Genomic DNA, 22,806 nt, shown 5'->3' with positions numbered 1-22,806 from the left:
TAACTGATATCTAGTCTCATAGCGCTGTGGTCGGAAAAGATACTTGATACAATTTCAACTTTCTTAAATTTACTAAGGCTTGATTTGTGACCCAAGATATGATCTATCCTGGAGAATGTTCCATGAGCACTTGAGAAAAATGTGTATTCTGCTGTTTTTGGATGGAATGTCCTATAAATATCACTTAAGTCCATCTTGTTTAATGTATCATTTAAAGCTTGTGTTTCCTTATTTATTTTCATTTTGGATGATCTGTCCATTGGTGAAAGTGGGGTGTTAAAGTCCCCTACTATGAATTTGTTACTGTCGATTTCCCCTTTTATGGCTGTTAGTATTTGCCTTATGTATTGAGGTGCTCCTATGTTGGGTGCATAAATATTTACAATTGTTATATCTTCTTCTTGGATCGATCCCTTGACCATTATGTAGTGTCCTTCTTTGTCACTTGTAGTAGTCTTTATGTTACAGTCTATTTTGTCTGATATGAGAATTGCTACTCCAGCTTTCTTTTGATTTCCCCACCATTTATGATAAAAACCCTGCAGAAAGTAGGCATAGAGGGAACTCTCCTCAACATAATAAAGGCCATATGTGACAAACCCACAGCCAACATCGTCCTCAATGGTGAAAAACTGAAGCCATATCCACTAAGATCAGGAACAAGACAAGGTTGCCCACTCTCACCACTCTTAGTCAACATAGTTTTGAAACTTTTAGCTACAGCATTCAGAGAAGAAAAGGAAATAAAAGGAATCCAAATCGGAAAAGAAGAAGTAAAGCTGTCACTGTTTGCAGATGACATGATACCATACATAGAGAATCCTAAAGATGCTATCAGAAAATTACTAGAGCTAATCAATGAATTTGGTAAAGTAGCACGATACAAAATTAATGCACAGAAATTTCTGGCATTCCTATACACTAATGATGAAAAAACTGAAAGTGAAATTAAGAAAACACTCCCATTTACCACCACAACAAAAAGAATAAAATATCTAGGAAAAAACCTACCTAAGGAGACAAAAGACCTGTATGCAGAAAACTATAAGACACTGATGAAAGAAATTAAAGATGAAACAAATAGATGAAGAGATATACCATGTTCTTGGATTGGAAGAATCAACATTGTGAAAATGACTCTACTACCCAAAGCAATCTATAGATTCAATGCAATCCCTATCAAACTACCACTGGCATTTTTCACAGAACTAGAACAAAAAATTTCACAATTTGCATGGAAACACAAAAGACCCCGAATAGCCAAAGCAATCTTGAGAACGATAAACGGAGCTGGAGGAATCAGGCTCCCTGAATTCAGACTATACTACAAAGCTACAGTAATCAAGACAGTATCGTACTGGCACAAAAACAGAAATATAGATCAATGGAACAGGATAGAAAGCCCAGAGATAAACCCACGCACATATGGTCACCTTATCTTTGATAAAGGAGGCAGGAATGTACAGTGGAGAAAGGACAGCCTCTTCAATAAATGGTGCTGGGAAAACAGGACAGCTGCATGTAAAAGAATAAAATTAGAACACTCTCTAACACCATACACAAAAATAAGCTCAAAATGGATTAAAGACCTAAATGTAAGGCCAGAAACTATCAAACTCTTAGAGGAAAACATAGGCAGAACACTCTATGACATAAATCACAGCAAGATCCTTTTTGACCCACCTCCTAGAGAAATGGAAATAAAAACAAAAATAAACAAATGGGACCTAATGAAACTTCAAAGCTTTTGCACAGCAAAGGGAATCATAAACAAGACGAAAAGACAACGCTCAGAATGGGAGAAAATATTTGCAAATGAAGCAACTGACAAAGGATTAATCTCCAAAATTTACAAGCAGCTCATGCAGCTCAATAACAAAAAACAACCCAATCCAAAAATGGGCAGAAGACCTAAATAGACATTTCTCCAAAGAAGATATACAGATTGCCAACAAACACATGAAAGAATGCTCAACATCATTAATCATTAGAGAAATGCAAATCAAAACTACAGTGAGATATCATCTCACACCGGTCAGAATGGCCATCATCAAAAAATCTAGAAACAGGGCTTCCCTGGTGGCACAGTGGTTGAGAGTACGCCTGCCGATGCAGGGGACGCGGGTTCATGCCCCGATCCGGGAAGATCCCACATGCCACGGAGCAGCTGGGCCCGTGAGCCATGGCCGCTGAGCCTGCGTGTCTGGAGCCTGTGCTCCACAACAGGAGAGGCCACAACAGTGAGAGGCCCGCGTACCGCCAGAAAAAAAAAAAAATCTAGAAACAATAAATGCTGGAGAAGGTGTGGAGAAAAGGGAACACCCTTGCACTGCTGGTGCAAATGTGAATTGGTACAGCCACTACGGAGAACAGTATGGAGGTTCCTTAAAAAACTACAAATAGAACTACCATATGACCCAGCAATCCCACTACTGGGCACGGGCATATACCCTGAGAAAACCATAATTCAAAAAGAGTCATGTACCAAAATGTTCATTGCAGCTCTATTTACAATAGCCAGGAGATGGAAGCAACCTAAGTGTCCATCATGCGATGAATGGGTAAAGAAGATGTGGCACATATATACAATGGAATATTACTCAGCCATAATAAGGAAGGAAATTGAGCTATTTGTAGTGAGGTGGATGGACCTAGAGTCTGTCATACAGAGTGAAGTAAGTCAGAAAGAGAAAGACAAATACCATTTGCTAACACATATATATCGAATCTAAGAAAAAAAAAAAGGTCATGAAGAACCTAGGGGTAAGACGAGAACAAAGACACAGACCTACTAGAGAACGGACTTGAGGATATGGGGTGGGGGAAGGGTAAGCTGTGACAAAGTGAGAGAGTGGCATGGACATATATACACTACCAAACATAAGGTAGATAGCTAGTGGGAAGCAGCCGCATAGCACAGGGAGATCAGCTCGGTGCTTTGTGACCACCTAGAGGGGTGGGATAGGGAGGGTGGGAGGGAGGGAGATGCAAGAGGGAAGAGATATGGAGACATATGTATATGTATAACTGATACACTTTGTTATGAAGCAGAAACTAACACACCACTGTAAAGCAGTTATACTCTAATAACGATGTTAAAAAAAAAAAAAGTAAAGAATGGGCAAGTCCACTTTGCCATAGACTCAAAGCCACATTCTCTAATCCTGTGGTTATCAGCAATAATGTTGAAATTTCAATTCTCTAAAAAAAAAAAAAAATCAGTCATCTCAAATGACTATCTGCTTCATCCATGGGTGGGGCTGGTCAAGACATAGCGAAATCAGCAACTGGGAGAGGCAGAGGAGTCCAGGAAAATAGCCCCTGGAGTCCAAAACACTGCACTTCCATCCCAGCTCGGCCATATCCTTGCTGTGTGACTTTGGGTCAGCTGCCTGATTGTCTTAGCCTTGATTGCCTCCTCAACTGCATGGAGATTAAATAAAGCCATTGTCAACGGGCCTCAAAGGGCTGTCTGGGGGAAAAAATGAAAGGAAAGAAATTCAGGCAATTTCCAAATTTCCCTTATTATGTAAATAATTATTTGGGACCTGGACAGAATTTGGTTACATGGAGCTTTTTTATTACTACAAAAGGGAATTCTTGGATTCTTATGTGCTGGGCACTGAGTTAGACACTTCCCCTGCTATCACTGAATACGTACAATGATCCTGCATCTTCTGTCTTATTGACTTGGAGGAGTAAGATGCTTGATCTGTCCTGTGCTAGGCAAATCTCTGTCTCTGAGAATTTATTCCAGGGGCTTGCTAAATACATCTGAGATTCCAGTGGAGTGTGCCTGATGAGTGTGTTTCCTGAGATGATCACATCGTAAAACAAGAATGGATTTGACAGAGAACCCAATGTGCCCTTCTACATGCAGTTGGTTTCACATTATATTAAATTTCCAAGCCCTGTGAAATAAGGGACTCATGGGCCCCTATCCTTCCTCTCCACCCTTCCACACCCACATTCACTGAACAGTAGAGATCGTCAGATATTCCCTCCGTTCCCCGAGCACACACCTTCCATCTGAGTCAGGAGGAACACTTGAGAATTCCAGGAACACATTTAATCACTTAAATTTGGTCGGTGCCATCAATCTCTGGGGAATTGATACAAACGCTGGGAATTACAGCAAGTGTTCTTGTGGAAGCACATTGCCAAAAAGATGTCTCTTTTCGGGCTTAGGTTTGGTTTCAAATCCAAGGCTTTTAACATTTTAAGTTTATCTGAATATTGATCTTGAGTAACTGAATTAAAAAGTGTTCTCTCTTCTTTCTTTGCCTATTGGTAGCTTGTTTGTTTATTTAAACAGAAGAACATCCCATTTAAAATTCATTTTCTTTTGAATTCTAGGTAACAGAATTAGAAACTCTTAGTTCTACTTAATCTGTAAGTAACAGGAGTGTTATTTAATGGTTCCACAAGTCTTTATTGAGCTCTTTCTATATGCCAAGCACTGTACTAGGTATTGGGATACCAGGTTCGTGGATACCCAGCCATTCTTTCGTCTATCCATTCATTCATTCAACAAGTACTTTTGAGCACCTCCTGGAGGTGTCAGGCACTGCACTATGTGAAGGGGACACAGAGCTGAATGAGACAGAAATGATCCCTGCTTTCATAGATCTTACAGTCTTCAGGGAGCACTAAGACATGGGCTGTGCTTTCTAGGAGCTCTTGGCTTGGTAGGTGAGGAAGAACTTTAGTAGAGCTGTGTAGCAGAGCACTCTGGGAACCCTAAGGGAGAATGCGAGCGGTATTGGGCAAGGCTGAGGCTGGAAATACTGAGTGAAAGCTTTGGAGGTCTGAGAGCCGAGTTTGAGGTCCAGCTCTGCCTCTGGTTGTTCTGTGACCTTGGCCTCCCCTTGTCCTAGTGTCCTCTTTTGTGAAATGAGAGTAGTAGTGTCATCCACCCCAGGATTGTGAAGCTTCAACAAGGCGCTGGCACAGTGCCTGGAGGCTCCTCCTCTTCTTTGATCCTCAGAGTCCATTCTGGACACATTCCTAGGAAGGTGAAGACTCCACTGGGTCTAAGATGTGGAGTGAGCTGGGGAAATGGGTCCAGTTGGTCTTTGCTACCATCCTGGTCTAGAATGGCAGTGCCTGGCAAGAGGAAGACTGTTGGACTCAGGCTGAGTTCCGCTTGTTGGCCTATAGGTCAGCATTTCCCAAAGTGTGGTCTACATAGATAACGTTTAGGTCGCGTTGAGGCAAACATTTGTATGTGTATTACGAAGAAACTATCTTTCCACTTATGGTGGTTCTATAATGCTTCCTTTAAAAATAAATTTATGTAAGTTAAAAAAACTGATTTGATTTAAAGGAGAACCTTAAGGACTAGCAGTGTGGTATGTGAATGTGGTAAAACCACGAGTGGTATTTGTTTGCGGAGATTTGGGAAATGCTGGCGTAGAACGAGGTTCTGAATGGTACCAGTCCTCCGGCTCCTTACTGTAAAATGGGAGAGATAGCATTACCTCCCAGGGAGTAGAGGGATGACATGAGACAATGTGTATGAAGGTCCTGCATGGTGCTTCAGATAAGAGCCCATCTTACGTGAAGTTGCTCTCTCCCTGCCTCACTCAGGATTATATGATCCTCTTTGATTATCTTCATTGCCTGTATCACTATCTAAAATTATCTTGTTTACAGTCCTCCTCTGTAATTCTGAAATTCCAAATGCCCTCAAGGTAGAACATTAAAAAAAATAGTTTGGACACGCATCAGTTTGTTTTTGATATAAATCTGAAGTTTTTGTAGCAAAATATGACCTGAACTGATGTGAAACTACCTTTTTTCTTAATTTATCCCTCTTAGTGTAAACATGGATACGTGCAGCTACAGAACTGTTAATGTGTTTGACTATGAAGAGCTGGCCCAGACTCCATGGGGTATAACGTATTGCATGGAATTTGAACAGCACGACCTCTCTAAAATGTGAAAAATTCTCTTTCCCCCCAAAATATCTGTGGTGAATGTTTCAGATAAGGGATTGTGGCTCTCTAGCTGTTTGTTTCCCCAACCTGAACATACACCCCAAGGGGGCAGGGACCTCATTTTTTAAATTCAATACTGTATCCCCAGGCCTAGACCAGAGACTGGCACATAGTAAGCTCTTGGTACATGTGAGTGGAGCTGCTGAGTGGATGTCTCCCTGTGGACCTGGCTCTGGTGAGGGGGTTTCTGGCAGTTCAAGAGGACCGTTTTTGGCTGGCTGGCCCCTTGCAGTGGTAGGTAGCTGCCTCTTTTGGACATGTGAGGGGCAAGCCTGAGACCCCTGAAACCACGTCTGTCTCAGAGCTTGGCTCTAAGAGTGATTAGGTTTACTTGGGATGGTCCAGACTGGACAGGACCATCCAGGGAGGCCTTTCCAATCTAGTCCCCGATGGCATCTTAAACTGCTAGAATTCAATGCCTGTGAGGCTACTTGAACCATGGCAGAAGGCTGCAAGTCCCTACTCTGTTTCCTGATGCACCAGCATAGCCCCACATCTCTGGACTGGTATTTCCAAAAGCCTTTTGATGATATTTGTGCTCCTGACTGCCTCTCTGCCCAGCTTTCTCAGACAGCACCAGTTCCTATATTCCTTTTGGCACTACAGAGCTTCTTGCATGTAGCAGGGGCCTGGGAAATGTTTACTGAATGACTGAGTGGATGAACGAATTAAAGAAATAGTGAATTGCATCTTTCTTGATATTTGACCTTCTCCCTTTTTCCTAGCTTGGTGCAATCCCCCAGTCTTTACCTCTGAGGTGCTGGCATGCAGATTTTGTTCACCACTTTGTTTCGCAGTATATTCAACTCTCATTCTTGGCTTCCAGGCTCTGACTGCCACCTGGAGACCCTCCTGCTAGGCTGCATCCTCATCCTTATCTTCATCTTCACTGAGCATTGAATGAATGATCACTTCTTGTGGGCCAGGGACTACACTTAAGCTCATTATCTTGTTTAATTATTTTATCCCCTCTTTACAGAGAGGTGAAGTAACTCACCCAAGGTCACATAGCTAACAAGTGGCAGAGCTGGAATTCCAACCTAGGCCTGGCCAGTCATTCTGACATCCGCTCTACCTACGCTGGGCCTGTGAGAACCTCTCCATTTTCCTCCTTTGAGTTGTCTCCACAAATCACCAAGGGATTCCAAACTCTTAGTTCAGCCTGCTAAGCCCTGCAGCCCAAGACGAACCCTTGGATGCCTGGCCCTAGCCCCTCAGGTCATGGAAGATACACCCATTACCAGCATGCGGTTCTATGGCTTTGTGGTTAATGTGTCAGGCTGTGGAATCCCAGAGAAGCAGTTTTAGTCCCAGCTCTAACGGACATACCTCAAAGAATATAAACTCTAGGAGACCATGATAGGTACTCAATAACGTGTTTGATTAAGTTGATTAATCAATCAAATTCAATAACACCTGTGAAGAGCATGGCTCAGTGATTGGCACAAACTAAGCATCTTCAAAGGATGGCTATTCTTTTTATTTACTATGAGAGGCCCATTTCAAATTCGAGCATTGATAAACTAAAGCTTTTTGACAAGTGCAAGTGACTCCTATTCTACAGTCATGGTAGAAACCTAAAGTGATTCTCCTCCATCAAAATCAGGGACTAGAATCTCTACGTTGTTGAGCAGTCTAGAGTTTTTACCCAGTTCCGTCTTCCCTGACATGACTTTGCCCCCGTCTCACACAGAGTCAGGCCTGGCCTACAGCAAAGGACTGAGGGAGCAAGGCTGCAGGAGGGTGTTGTGAAAATTCTCAGCAATGAATCCCTGATGCTTTGCCTAAGGACTAAAAGCACAGTCAATTTATTTGTTGCCTTTCCATCTCCAAATCATCCAGCTCCTGCAGGATCCTTACTTGGGAACATTAACTCAAGTTTAGGGCCTCCTCTTCCTGTTGTGTAAGCCACCTTCCTACCCCACCTTGTTGGGTTTCCTCTCCCACCTCAACAAGCTTGCTGATGTGGAATGCATTTTATGCTGAGGTGTCAGCCCTTGAGGGGCTGGGTCTTCATGAATGTAATTCAAGGTGGCAGAAGCTGAGCGGGGAAAGTGTAGTGTGAGCAATTTTCGAGCCAAGTTTGTACTTAATTCTGTGTAGTTTTATTTATTTTTTTCATCAGAAAAATCACCTTGGAGTTATTGATAAAATGAGCTGTGCGAGCAAAAGAGCAGTGTGAACCATAATGTGGTGTACAGCTCCGAGGAGTCAGTGAAATCAGTATCTTTGGGTTCGTGTGTGTAGCAGAGAGCTCTATTGAGATAACATTTGCATTTACTTGCTTTTCTTCAGAAGAAGGATCCGGAAGAGCCCCTGGGACACACTGAGTGCAGTCCCCTTCCTAGAAGGTAGGTGGACTCACTGAGAACGGCTATACTTAGAAGGTCAGGTACAGAGTAAGTTGCTACATGATCAAAGAAGAATGAGTCCAAAGAGGCCTTTTAAACCTGAGAATTACTGAAGGCGACTGGGGCAGAAAATATTTTCAAGAAAACTTCATCAATATATCTCCCATTCCATGGGCTTGTCTTACAATATGACATTGATATTCCTCCACTGAGGCGTGGAGGTCTTTGTGTCCTCCCCTTGAAATGGGGTGGATCTTTGTAACTGGCTTGACCAACAGAATGTGGGGGAAGTGATGCCTCATGACTTCTGAGGCTAGAAGGCAATATTGCTTCCACCTGTTTCTTGGAACGCAGCTGTCATGTTGTAAGGAAGCCCAAGCCATGGAGAAGCCATGTGCGGGAGGTGTTTCAGTTGGTCACCCCAGCTAGGTCTGCAGCCAGCATCAACTGTCAGATATCTGAATGAATGAGCCCTCAGATGAGTATAACCTCCAGCATTTGAATTTTCTAGCTGAGACCCTCAAACATTGTGGAGCAGTGATAAGCCATTCCTACTGTGCCCTGACTGAATGCCTGACCTCCAGAAACCATGGGAAGTGATAAATACTATTATCGTTTTAAGCCACTAAGTTTTGAGGTGATTTATTACACAGCAATAGATGACTAACTTAATAGATGATGATTTAGAGTAAGAGAGGTCCTTGGAAATTGCTGACTGATATCGCAAGGAGGCTGGAGGTTCTGAAATTGCAAGGGGGTAGAGGCTAATAACTTCTGACAGAACTTGGCTTGGGAGAGGGAAGGAGATGCAACAAAGTCAAGAGCTTCCTGGGTGCGGTGAACCTTTGTGGGAGAGGTATGAAGATGATCCAGTCTCTGCCACTGGGTTTTGAACTTAACCCTCAAGGCAAGTGACTCTTCTCCATGGTCATGGCTGGGGATAGCTTGATTCCATACCTATGGATGCTGGAGGCTGGTAGCACATCCCAGCCTCTCGGGACTTCTAGAGGGTTCTAGGCCAAAGTCTACTTATTTGCCAGTGCCTATTTCTCTTGGATATTGTAGGAGATGAAACTCCCTAAAACTCATGGGCAATCATAAGGGCTAGACTGAAGATATAAGATCTCTGGTCACAAAACAAGGAAGGAGTTTATGCTAGTAGAGGTTCTTTGTTGTGAGCAACAGACAATTATTCTAGATGATTTAAGCAGAAAGTGAAATTATTAGAAAGGTTTGGATAGTTTCCAAAATCCCTGGGAGGCTAGAGATTAAGGGCCAGGTCACATGTCAGACCAGTTTGGTAAGGACACAATTGCCACAGCACTTGGAACCTGGATGTGGCTACTTCTCATCAGGATGGAACCTCCCTGTTGCTACTTCTTTGGGTCACTAGCTCCTGATTCCAAGTCTAGGAACAGATGTATCTGATTGGTGGAGCCTTGGTCATGTGCCACCTCCTAGCTGCAAGTAAGCAGGGAAATCCAGGATCTAGAGCTTCATCTTTGTACAATGGGGGATTCCCCCCAGATAGGAAGAGACTTAAGGTACTGGACAGATAAAGAGTTGCAAATATCCACTACTGGGTTGCTACTGTGGATATATCACTGTGTCAGTGTGTGTTTGTAGGGGAGAGGGAGCAAGACCCTGGGGACATTTCTGGGAAGAATATTACATTTAGAAAATATGGTGTGCTGGTTATTTCCTGCTTATTCTCAGCACCATTCTTGCCTTTACACACGCTGCTCTGCATTACAGGGCCTGGACCCCTGCAAACCACAGATCTCAGACCCGCTTTGTAGGCTCAGCCAAGGGGAAGCACTGGTAGGAAGTTGGATGGTGGGAGGAAGTGAGACGGTGTGTTCTTCGTGTGATCTTTGGGAGTGACTGCATCTCTGCCAATTCCAACCTCAGTCACAATGGCTCAGTACTGGCCTGGGAGAGCCCTCCCTGTTGGTCCTCCTTCATGGTTCCATCACCCTTTCTGGCACCCCCAGTGGCGCAGTCATAAGTGCATTCCTGCACTTGGATAATAACATGTTCTCGTCTTTGTCCCAACATAGAGCTGCTTTCTGCTTTTTCCTAGTCTCCGGCTTGAGCAACTTTTCCTTTTTGTTCTTTTAGCATTTCCAACACTTTGTAAGTGTTTTGCTGGATTAAATCCTCTGATTTGAAATATTAATCTGCTTGCTGTTTTCTGACTGGGCTCTGACTGCTACGCTTGGTAATTTGGTGAGAACTATAGGACTTATATTTATAACACCGTTCTCAATTTCAAAGAGGTTTAATGCTTGGAATACTCCCGTTTCTTCCTTTTTCCACCTGCTAAACTCATATGTAGCATTCAAAACTTTGTCCAGGCATTCATTCTCCAGAAGCCTTCCTGATATTACCCCTGCACTCTGCCCCTCTAAGCCCTAAAGTGCCAAATATAGTATCACACACTCACAGGGAGGTATATGACAGTAGTGTTTGTTGATGTTCACGGTGACAGTCATGAAGATTAAAAGTGTATGTTTGCAAGAGAATGCTTCAGTAGCTTTTCTTAGGCAACTGTGCTGATCTCTGAGTCTGGAATTCTAATCCAGATTCCATTAGTAGCTAGTTGTGCAACCTTGGAAGTCAGATGACTTTTCTGGGCTGTAGTTTCCTCTCCTGAAAAATGAGTGGGTTCAATCAGGAGGGTGATGTCCAAACTTTAAAAAAATTTTTTGAGTAACATCACATGGAAACCCAGCAGGGAAACCAGAAATAGAAGATCTGGTTGAAGTCATGGGTGGGCATTCTAGAGTTTCATAAACTCCAGTCTTCCCCTAGCCTCAAACCCTTGGCAGTACCTTCATCATTCTACCAGGGATCCATGGAGCACAGTTACAACTCTGCACTAGATCATTTCTTCTATGTATTTCAGTTTTACACATACAGGCACAAAAGGAGGGGATCCAATTAAATATGATGCCAAAAAAATTGCTCAAATGATAGTCTGCACATACCTTACTTCAACCAATAGACTTAGAAACCTGGGTGCAAATCTTCCTTGCTACCTTGTCAGATAAGACATGTATATTTTGGCCAACTGGATAACTACACCATATTCAATGGCATATAAAATGAAATCCTGTGGAGATATTTGAATAAGGCATAGTCCAAGTCTTCACACCATGAACCTGATAAGATCATTATAATAGCTTTGAATACTGAGGCTTAGTTACCCTGTAACCAACATTTTCTCTTGAAAGTATCCATATCTGTGTTGGTTCACCTTTTCGAATTCTGTATGTAGCCTGACTAATTGGCTCTACTGAGTTGAGGTGGGTGTTCACCATTAACACAGCTTGATACAATAGGAAATCATCTTTGTAGTCAGTCACAGAAGATCCAGTTTTTTGGGTAAAGTTCAAGTGCACCAAATTGTGCTTTCCTTAAGGAGGGAAGAAACATGGGAGCATGGGGCAAAACAGAAGCAGAGAGTCTCAAGTATGGGACCTCTCTGGAGTTGTTATTAAGAAGAAATTTTGACCATGAGAATTAACACATGTTCTCTATCCACTCAATTTGTCATATTATTGTCATCATTATTGCAGCCAGTATCATTACCTTCAAAGGCGCTAAGCATTTACTATGTTCCAGAGTAATGCTCATCATGTCTAATCCCCACAATCATCCTACCCTTATTTTTTACAGAAGAGGAAATTGAGGTTCAGGGATGTTCCATTACTCACTTTTTTGCATTCACTAGTCAACAAGTAACTGAACTGGGAGTCAAATCCATATGGGCTTAATTACGAGACCATGCTCAAAACCACGACATCCTACTGCTTTCCCACTTCTAGAACCCCACAGTGCAAGGGTGGGCTCCTCATTTCTCTTTGCCCTATTAGCATGATGATATCAGTCTGTCATGCCATTGTCAGTATATCTTTTCACTCATGGACAATCAAAGGCCTGTGAGGTCCCTATGGGGGGGCTCCTGGTGACCCATCCTCGGCTTAAAGCAGCTTCAGGTGTCTGCCTTCTTTCCATGTCTGGGACTTCTGGCCACTATTGAGCTGTCACCTGGCTTGGGAGACCCAATGAATCAAGACTGAAACCAATTAGCATGGGAAACCTGCCAACTCATCCTCCAAGTCCCCAGCAGACAGCCTAATTTCCCTGGTGGTGAGAACTTCCCACTGGCAATGATGTAACCCCTGTCACAGCAGGGGTTTCCAGGATAATCATGTCTCTCTTCAATGGCTGCAAAAAGTCAATTAATGAGCTGAAAAGGCAGAAATGAAAAAGGAGGTGGAAGGGCATAGAGAACCAGGTAATATGGCTAATGATTAAAGAGAAAGGCTAGTCATTCAAGCCAGAGTATGGGTCTTGTGAGAAGCGGTGCCTTGGTTAAAGGAGAGACCACACTGGCTCCTGATCTCTGAAATCATCACCGTCCTTAGGGGCATTGAAAGAGCACTGGACCTTGGTTTCAACCCTTGGATGATACTGACTTATGGTGTTTTTGGAACAAATCTTTTCCTTTTCTGTTACAGCGCATGGTGGCTAAAATTTTAGGTCCTGGACTCAAAGTGCTTAAATATTGAATCTAGTCTCCACCACTTACCAACTGATTCTGACAAATTATTTAATATCTGTAAGACTTAATTTCCTCAACTGTAGAATCAGATAACAATGATATTCATCTCACAGGGTTGTCACAAGGCAAATAAGGGAAAATCATTTCCCTTTAGCTTATAGGGTACCAAGCACAGTGGCTGGCACATGGTAAGCATTCTCTAACTTGGGATGTTTTTGGCTACAAGTAATTGAAACTCCATCTCAGAGTGGCTTCAAAAAGGAAGTGTAATGGCTCATGTGACTGAAAGTTTAGGGAGAGGATGTCTTCAGGGTTAGTTAAATTAGTTCCTCAGTGACTTCCTCAAGAACCTGGCTCTTTCCATATTTCTATTTGTGATCCTGAGTGTTAGCTCCACTCTTAGGCTGGTATCAGGATGGGTGCCTTACTTCCAGGCACCGCATCTACATATGTCAATGTCCTGGGGAAGAAAAAGGATGTCTCTCCTATGACTCTCTATTTGAAGCAAAGTAACTTTATTATTATTTTTTTAAATCCCACCAGCAAACTTCTGCGTATATCTTATTGCCCAGAATTGGGTCACATGCCTGTTCTGACCAATTACTTGTAAGACACATTTAACCAATGGAACTTACCCTGGCTCTGAGGGGTACAGTCAGCTTCACCTGAGGCTACACGGAGGGAGGTTGGATGTCCAAAGAAAACTGAAGTTCTGTTGGGAAAGAAGAAGGGAGATATGGATGCTGGCTAGGCATCTGAATAAAATCTCTACAATCCATAAGTTTTACTATTATTATTCTTACTATTACTCTTTTTATCATCAGTTTTTGCTTTGGACTGCTTGCTCTCCCAGTCTCTCTTCCTGTTCTGAGAGTCATGAGTCTCATCTTAGCATTCTCAGTGTCTGCTGGGCTAAGTTTGGTCCCTGCCTCTTCTAATGAGAGGTCAACTGAAATGTACCATTTCTATTTCCAACTTTCATTCCCTTCTCAGAAATACCTCAAGCCAAACACTCCAGGTGTGCAGAGTTACTCAAAACAAGCCAAAGGAAATTGATTTCAAGATCCCAGCAACTGTCACAACAGTGAGTTGTGTAACTGAGCTGATGATACAGTTGACTAAGTGCCAAAGGGTCTGCCTTTTTCTACTTCAGGAACATACCTGGGAATCCCTCCTCTACCCAAGATGGCAAGCCCACCTCAAATAGTGTTTTGGATTGAAGGATGGTACATCTGAACATTTCTAGCTCCTCTGTGTGTTGCGGTCACATATTGTATGGCTAACACTTTTTTTTTTTTTTTTTAGAAGGATCAGTGCAAATGGTTGATAACAACCATTCCCATTTTGAAGGAACAACTCAAAACATAATAGCATGCCATTTGGGGGTTGGGAAAATATTCTTCAGTTACATGGGACAACCAATTTTTTTTTAGTTTCCTCACCGTGAAACATAGCTTAGTTATATGCATAATTGAATTGATTTTTTCATTTGAATTTATCCTTGGCTTTTGGCCACAATGAAGGTTGCTTGCTGAGCAGATGGCACAGACCATGTTTTCTGTCTGTTGCAAATGGTCTGTTCAATCAACCATCAGCAACCCCTCAGCCGCTGGTCAGTTGGCCTGAGTCAACCAGAGAGTGATGTGTTTGGTTCTGAGGGTAGACAGGGTCTGTCGCCTGGTAGCTTAGATAACATTTTTCCTCCAAGGGTCAAGTCAGACTCTGCTGTCTGACGTCATAAACTCCCAGGCAAATGGCAGAAATTCAGCATTATGGTAGTATTCTCAATGATCAGCCAGGAAGTCTCCAGAATCCAGCAGAATGAATTATGGTTCCTTGAGTAAGATGTTTATCACCCTCTTCTCAGAAATAAATTCCCTTTGTTTTCATCAGAGAATCATGAACACTTAGAGCTAGAAGTGACTTTGGAGGTTATGTGTTTAAATGTTTTTGCAGCAAAGTCCATGGGGTGGACCTAATTTGTGTCTGCTGCCAGGACTCTGATGTAGGGATTCAGTCTGTCTGAAGTCCCCATAGATCTTCTAGGAGAGCCAGTGAGGAAATATGTTGGAGTTGACTGTTTGCTCTAGGCTGAAATTCATAAACCAAGATGGGGAACAAAGGTTGCCCCTTAACTCTTGAACCAACTCTAAGTTTGAGTCCAGTTCTTAGATGGTCTGTCAAAGAAGGGGGATAATTCAGCATGCTACACTTTTTTGCCCTCTATCCTGGTCCCAAAGAAACTATTCCCAGATTCCCAAAAGAGAGGGCACAGTAAGAAACTGTATTTGTGAGTCAAAGGAATCATAACACCAGGCTGCAAGATACTGAGAGAGCATGGAAACTCTACTTAGGGGTATGACAAGAGTTTGGTGTTATGATTCTTGGAGTGGTAGAAGCATGACAAAAGCCAGGTCAGATTGGGAGAGGGGAGAAGGAGCAAGGGCCACTTGTGGGCTAGGTAGCCTGTGACTGCTTGAGCCATGCCACCCAAGACTTGGCTCAAGGGAAGCAGTAAATACGGTGACCTGGAGAGCCTGGAACCAGCAGTTGTACAAAGGAACCTCAGTGGACACTAAGGAGGTGGTCATGTGAACTGAGTTCATCCACCTGTTTCCCTCCCCCATGACCCTGCAGTCTCAGGAAAATTGGTTGACCTTCATTCATTCCAGCCATGGTGTCTTGACACTGTCAGTTTGGAGGACTCCTCAATATTCTCTCTCAATCTCTCTTTCAGGTTAGTTAGAGTAGGGCTCCGTTGATTGCAATTAAATTACCCTAACTGTTACAGGGTCCCTTTATGAATTAACTAATTGCAAAATAGACAGACACTTAAGGAGTGAGTTTGGCCCTTCAGGGGGCTTGAGCCCTAAAGCTACCACTTCATCACTGTCCTGCCACTTGAACACTGCCAAGCACAGCTGTATACCTGGGCTATCGGGCAATGGAATCGTGTCAGTAGTGAATGCCTCACACTTCGCTGCAGGAGGAAAACACAGATGGTTAGCTATCATGATACTTCTCCATGTCAAAAATCATTGCTTTCTTTCTTGTCTCAATATGACCTGTGCCAACAGAGAGAGGGCTCTGGGAATCAGCACAGCTGGAGCCAGCTCAGCTCAGCTAGCTGTGGGACCCTGAGCAAGTCATTCCCCTCTCAGCAGTTTACTCACCTATAAAAGAGTGAGAAAACACACAGCAACCCAGCATAGAATATTAAGAAGAGCAGAATTTCTCTGGTTGCTGGAAAAATGCTGGTGGGCCAGGTGGTGGTGGTGGGTGGAAATCTGCCTGCCAGTTGTTCCTGTCTTACCTCCTTCTTTGGTTCTTGAGGAACCCTAGAGGTCCAAGAGACACAGTTTGATGACCACAGGGCTAGATGATCGCTAAGGGACTTTCCAGTCTATGATTCAGTCAATTTTAATTTCTTTTACAAAACAGCCATATGTCCCTTTTCTCTAGCCCTTACCTAACCATAACCCTCACTACGCCATGTACACATACCTTCTCTATGAATACAGGGAAGAAGAAAATGGGCTGTTTATGTGGTTAGCACTTGCTGATTGGATCTTCTATATTATCAGAGATGGCCAAGATCATTGACAGGATCTAAGGCACCACTGATAACTCCAGTAGAACATGCTCCTGCAGATGGGAAGCTTGAGCCCTCTCCAGAGCACCTATGGCCACTGGTCAGGCTTTTCAGGGCCTCATGGCACTGAAGTAGAATTACAGAAGCACAAGAAGTTCTGAAAGGCCCTAGTCCCTAGAGCTCATGTTTGGACATCCTAAGGATAAAGTGCTTCTCTGAGAGCATCATGAGCCATTCAGACAAATTTATAATACTGATACTTAAAGGTATACAAGAGATGCCAGCATTTCTATTCACCCATACTCCTTTACCAAAGAATCTTCCTTTCCTGCTAAACAAACCCTTTGAACCCTTGCTAAAGAGGTGCTGAAGGATGCATGTTTGTACTAGATGATCCCTCCTTCCTGCCTACTAACAATTGATGATTGGTCTAGGAGTAGCCACCTGACTCAAGTGTGACCAATTGGTTCCTCTCTACCGGGACACAGAGCCCCTGTTGCTTAATGCTGATGGACATGGAGCTGAATGGGACTATGGTTATGGGACAGCCACACGCTGGGCCATGAGCAATAGTGGAAACCAGCATGTCAAGAAGTGTACATAGGAGACACATGAAGTGAAGGTAGAGATCAGAGAACACAAGGAAGTGGGGGTAGTGGTGGTGGCGGGGCTTTCTGATATTGTTCTCATTCTACAAGTCCCTTTAATTCTTCCACATTTAGCTTACTTTAGAATGCCTTGGATGCTTCCTTTAAACCTGAATTTTCACTTGAACTAGCTACAATAGGCTCTTTTCCTGGCAACCAGGAAATCCTTAACTAAGACAAAAGACTTAATGAAACAAGTCATGGCACCACCTACCGTGAAAGGGCTTGTTTACCTCTCTCTCTTTTTTAAGAATGAATTTATTGGATTCTTCAATATCTGTAAAGCAATCGATGTGACACACCACATCAACAAATTGAAGAACAAAAGCCATAGGATCATCTCAATAGATGCAGAAAAAGCTTCTGACAAAATTCAACACCCATTTATGATAAAAACCTCCAGAAAGTGGCCACAGAGAGCACCTACCTCAACATAATGAAGGCCATATATGACAAACCCACAGCAAACATCATTCTCAATGGTGAAAAACTGAAAGCATTTCCTCTAACATCAGGAACAAGACAAGGATGTCCACTCTCACCACTATTATTCAACATAGTTTTGGAAGTCCTAGACATGACAGTCAGAGAAGAAAAAGAAATAAAAGGAATCCAAATTGAAAAAGAAGAAGTAAAACTGTCACTGTCTGCAGATGACATACTATACATAGAGAATCCTAAAGATGCCACCAGAAAAGTACTAGAGTTAATCAATGAATTTGGTAAAGTTGCAGGATACAAAATTAATGCACAGAAATCTGTTGCATTCCTGTACACTAATGATGAAAAATCTGAGAGAGAAATTAAGGAAACACTCCCATTTACCATTGCAACAAAAAGAATAAAATACCTAGGAATAAACCTACCTAGGGAGACAAAAGACCTGTATGCAGAAAACTATAAGACACTGATAAAGAAATTAAAGATGACATAAATAGGGCTTCCCTGGTGGCGCAGTGGCTGACAGTCCGCCTGCCAATGCAGGGGACACGGGTTCATGCTCCGGTCCGGGAAGATCCCACATGCCGCGGAGCGGCTGGGCCCGTGAGCCATGACTGCTGAACCTGCACGTCCAGAGCCTGTGCTCCGCAATGGGAGAGGTCACAGCAGTGAGAGGCCCGCATACCACACACACACAAAAAAAAGATGACACAAACAGATGGAAAGATATACCATGTTCTCAGATTGGAAGAATCAATATTGTGAAAGTGACTATACTACCCAAAGAAATCTACAGATTCAATGCAATCCCTATCAAAATAGCAACAGCAGTTTTAATAGAACTAGAACAAAAAATCTTAAAATTTGTATGGGGACACAAAAGACCCCAAATAGCCAAAGCGGTCTTGAGGGAAAAAAATGGAGCTGGAGGAATCAGACTCCCTGACTTCAGACCATACTACAAAGCTACAGTAATCAAGACAACATGGTACTGGCACAAAAACAGAAATATGGATCAATGGAACAGGACAGAAAGCCCAGAGATAAACCCAGGCACCTAAGCTCAACTATTCTACGAAGAAGGAGGCAAGGATATACAATGGAGAAAAGACAGTCTCTTCAATAAGTGGTGCTGGGAAAACTGGACAGCTACACGTAAAAGAATGAAATTAGAACACTCCCTAACACCATACATAAAAATAAACTCAAAATGGATTAGAGACCTAAATGTAAGACCAGACACTATAAAACTCTTAGAGGAAAACATAGGCAGAACACTCTATGACATAAATCACAGCAAGATCTTTTTTGATCCACCTCCTAGAGTACTGGAAATAAAAACAAAAATAAACAAATGGGACCTAATTAAACTTCAAAGCTTTGCACAGCAAAGGAAACTACACAGAAGACGAAAAGACAACCCTCAAAATGGGAGAAAATATTTGCAAATGAATCAACGGACAAAGGATTAATCTCGAAAATATATAAACAGCTCATGCAGCTCAATATTAAAGAAACAAACAACCCAATCCAAAAATGCGCAGAAGACCTAAATAGACATTTCTCCAAAGAAGACATACAGATGGCCAAGAAGCACATGAAAAGCTGCTCAACATCACTAATTGTTAGAGAAATGCAAATCAAAACTACAATGAGGTATCACCTCACACCAGTTAGAATGGGCATCATCAGAAAATCAACAAATGCTGGAGAGGGTGTGGAGAAAATGGAACCCTCTTGCACTGTTGGTGGGAATGTAAATTGATACAGCCACTATGGAGAACATTATGGAGGTTCCTTAAAAAACTAAAAATAGAACTACCATGTGACCCAGCAATCCCACTACTGGGCATATACCCAGAGAAAACCGTAATTCAAAAAGGCACATGCATCCCAATGTTCACTGCAGCACTATTTACAATAGCCAGGACATGGATGCAACCTAATTGCCCATCGACAGATGAATGAATCAAGAAGATGTGGTACATATACACAGCGGAATATTACTCAGCCATAAAAAGGAACGAAATTGGGTCATTTGTAGAGACATGGATGGATCTAGAGGCTGTCATACAGAGTGAAGTAAGTCAGAAAAAGAAAAACAAATATCGTATATTAATGCATATATGTGGGACCTAGAAAAATGGTACAGATGCACCGGTTTGCAGGGCAGAAATTGAGATACAGATGTAGAGAACAAACGTATGGACACCAAGGGGGAAAAGCAGCGGGGGGACGGTGGTGGTGGTGGGATGAAGTGGGAGTTTAGGATTGACATGTATACACTAATATGTATAAAATGGATAACTAATAAGAACCTGCTGTATAAAAAAATAAATAAAAGAAAATTCAATAAAAAAGAAAGAATAAAGCTGCTATAATCATCAAAAAAAATAAAAAAAGAATTTATTTATTTTGGCCGCAGCATGCGGGATCCTAGTTCCCTAACCAGGGATTTAACCTGCACCCCCTGTACTGGAAGTGTGGAGTCTTAACCACTGGACCGCCAGGGAAGTCCCTTGTTTATCTCTTTATTCACTCAACTGATATTTACCTAACCAAAATGTGCCAGCACTGTAGATACCTGCATGAAGGATACAGTGATGAACAATATTTAGGGATTCGAAATTATTTCAAGTGTGGAATGGCTGAAGCGTTTAGTTTGGTGAGGAAACAGCATGACGGCTGTCATCCTTTATTTGAAGGGAAGTGACAGGAAGAGGAATTAGACTTTGTTAGCCCCAGAGGGCATAAGAGTTGACGAGCAGAAATGAGAAGGGGGTAGATTGGGACTCAACATAGGAGAGAACTTTCCAGCAGTTTGGCACTGTCTATAGATAGAACAGTTTGTCTTGAAAGTTGAGTTTCTCCTACCAAGGGGCCAAATGACCAGATTTCAGGGATTTTTGTAGGGTTGATGCAAACATTATATGAAGGTTTAGATGAGATGACCTCTAAGATTCTGCCCCAAAGCTCTAGGTTCTAATTTTACCTTGGACCTTTATGGTCTTCGTGATTTCAGGTAAGTTATTTAACTTCTCTGAGGCTGTTTTCTCATGTGTGAGATGTTGTGAGAAATAAATGATTCAGCACTTAGTAATGACCTGGTACAGAGAAGGAACTCAGTAATTGAGTGTTTTCTTGATTCTTCTCTGCTGCAGGTGAGGCTTTTCTTTTCTTGAAATGCTGCTTTCTCAACTTCCACTGCCAATTCAGGGATTTGATTTGCTTTAAGCAGCTGTAGTCCTTGAAGATGATATAGCTTGTGTCTTATTCTCCTTGCTTAGCATAGGGCTGTGCACAAAGAAGGGCCTTAATAAATACTAGTAGATGCGATCTAATATGGAGTCTTAGCTAACAGTCTTTATGGCAAAATTTATGTGAGAATGCATGTCCCCTCTGTCCTTTAAAATTAAATATCGAGTCACAAATAGATGCAGTATACACACAGAATTCCATGCACAGATATGCATGCATGCACCCAGACTGCACCTAAGTAAATGCACGTGTCATGCAGACAAGCATGGCCATGCACACCCAGTCGCGCAGACAGGCACAGACTTTCACTTCCCCCTCCCTGTAATCAAGAAGATGCAAGAAGAATCTGCCTGTGGGATGAGTCACAGAGGCAATCGGGATAAAGGGCAGGATTCAGCATCCCTGGGGAATCTTTATTTATAGCCCTGGCTGCTGGAGAGGGGGCTGAAATCATTCCTAAGGAGGTTCAGTGATGGAGAGTGATAAGATAACCGAGAGATGTCATTCCCACCATCGTGCTCTCTTAGAAGCAGGCGCCTGTTGCTGCCGGAGCCCAGAGAAGTGCTGTGTCACTCCAGGGTTGTGGTCCACAGGGAGGAGTTGAGCTGACTGTGTTCTAGCTGGTCCATCGGCAGCCACTGGGCCCCTTTCCCTGGTGCACAGACAATCTCTATGCTAATCTGGGCAAATCCTCCCAGCTCCAAACAAACAGAAACCTCTCTGGGCCTGCAGAGGCCACTGATCACAGAGGATGCAGTTTAGATTCAAATGATACTGTTTAATCCGCTGACCCAGTGGTCCTGCCTCTGTCAACAGTGTGGTTTCTGTAATGAGCGGAGCAAGCTCATGGGGCAAATGCAACAGCAGGCTCAACCTGCCCTCCCAAGGGCCAGGGCAGGACAGGGAGAGGCAGCTGGCTCTTTGTCAGGCTTTCAGGGACACTGGCAAAGTCCAGTGGGAGGGGTGGGCAGTGAGTTCTTTGAGTGCAGACTCTGTCTCATCTCCTGTTGCACTTGAGGCACCCAGCACACTGCCTGACACACAGGCAGTACCTAGAAGATCTTAGTTGACAGCCGGATACATGCATGATCTCTTTAATTTCCTGGTATATGAGGATGCCAGTTAGGGTTCTTGGGTAAGATGCATGCTAGAGAGGAAAGAACATTTTCTAGGAAGTCAGGAAGACCAGGGCTCCAATCCTGCCTCTTCTGCTAGAAGACCTTGGGCAGGTCACCTAATCGCTTCAAGCCTCAGTTTGCTCACCTGTAAAATGGTAACTCACTGATACCTACTATGTTTTGGGGGCTATGCTAAGGATAAGAGATGGTACGAGTAAGTTACTTAATTATATACTACCTGAGAGGGATGGATATGAAGGTACTATCAGCCAATAATACTTCAGTTGAATTAACTGGTCAGATTAATTAATTGGTCCTGGAAGGGAACAGGGACTCCAAGGCTGTCTGGGACTGTCTGTTCTATTGGCCCCTTAGTTCTAAGCCCTTCTGCATGGCCTGGAGCCCTGCTCTGAGTGTGGGTTCTCCTTTTAGCTCTCATGCTTCTCAGTTGGCTTAAGTGTGAGCCTGGACCTTTGTTCCTAGCTGAGGCGGGAGACCCCTTGGACTGCATACCTGTTGTCCAGTGCAGACCCTGTGTTCTTTCCTCACATGCTCTTCCTCTTGGCCCCTGACTGTCACATTGGCTTCTGGCCCTGAATGTGGCACAGGTAAGAGCTGCTGCTCATCTTTGGCATCTTGATTCAAGTGGCTCCTTTTGGGCTTGCTGGTCCTGACCTCCCTGACATGTCAGGGTTGGCTGAGACTGGCCTGGTGTTTGGTCTTGCCAGTTTCCACCTCTGATTCTCAGGCCTAGTTCAGCCCTGGAGTCCTGATGGGACCAAGCTGAAGAGCACTGAACCTGTTCTTCTAGGATACAGAGAACCAAACCC

The 22,806-nt window shown here is 43.1% G+C and overlaps 1 long non-coding RNA gene across 4 annotated transcripts in view; it reads right to left on the bottom strand.

Annotated features, from left to right (window-relative positions):
• Positions 1-22,806, bottom strand: part of LOC149749714 (uncharacterized) — a 502,720-nt gene that overhangs the window by 46,953 nt on the left and 432,961 nt on the right. For all 4 annotated transcript variants that reach the window (XR_016392842.1, XR_016392840.1, XR_016392841.1 and 1 more), the window contains one exon: positions 13,556-13,632. This is a non-coding gene — a long non-coding RNA (uncharacterized LOC149749714). The remainder of the gene's footprint in view (positions 1-13,555; positions 13,633-22,806) is intronic.

The sequence above is a fragment of the Delphinapterus leucas genome, chromosome 3 (assembly GCF_059928025.1).
Source record: "Delphinapterus leucas isolate spDelLeu-1000000601 "Yukka" chromosome 3, BTC_Dleu_Yukka2, whole genome shotgun sequence".
Classification (NCBI taxonomy): domain Eukaryota; kingdom Metazoa; phylum Chordata; class Mammalia; order Artiodactyla; family Monodontidae; genus Delphinapterus; species Delphinapterus leucas.
This window is presented reverse-complemented; position numbering and strand designations above follow the sequence as displayed.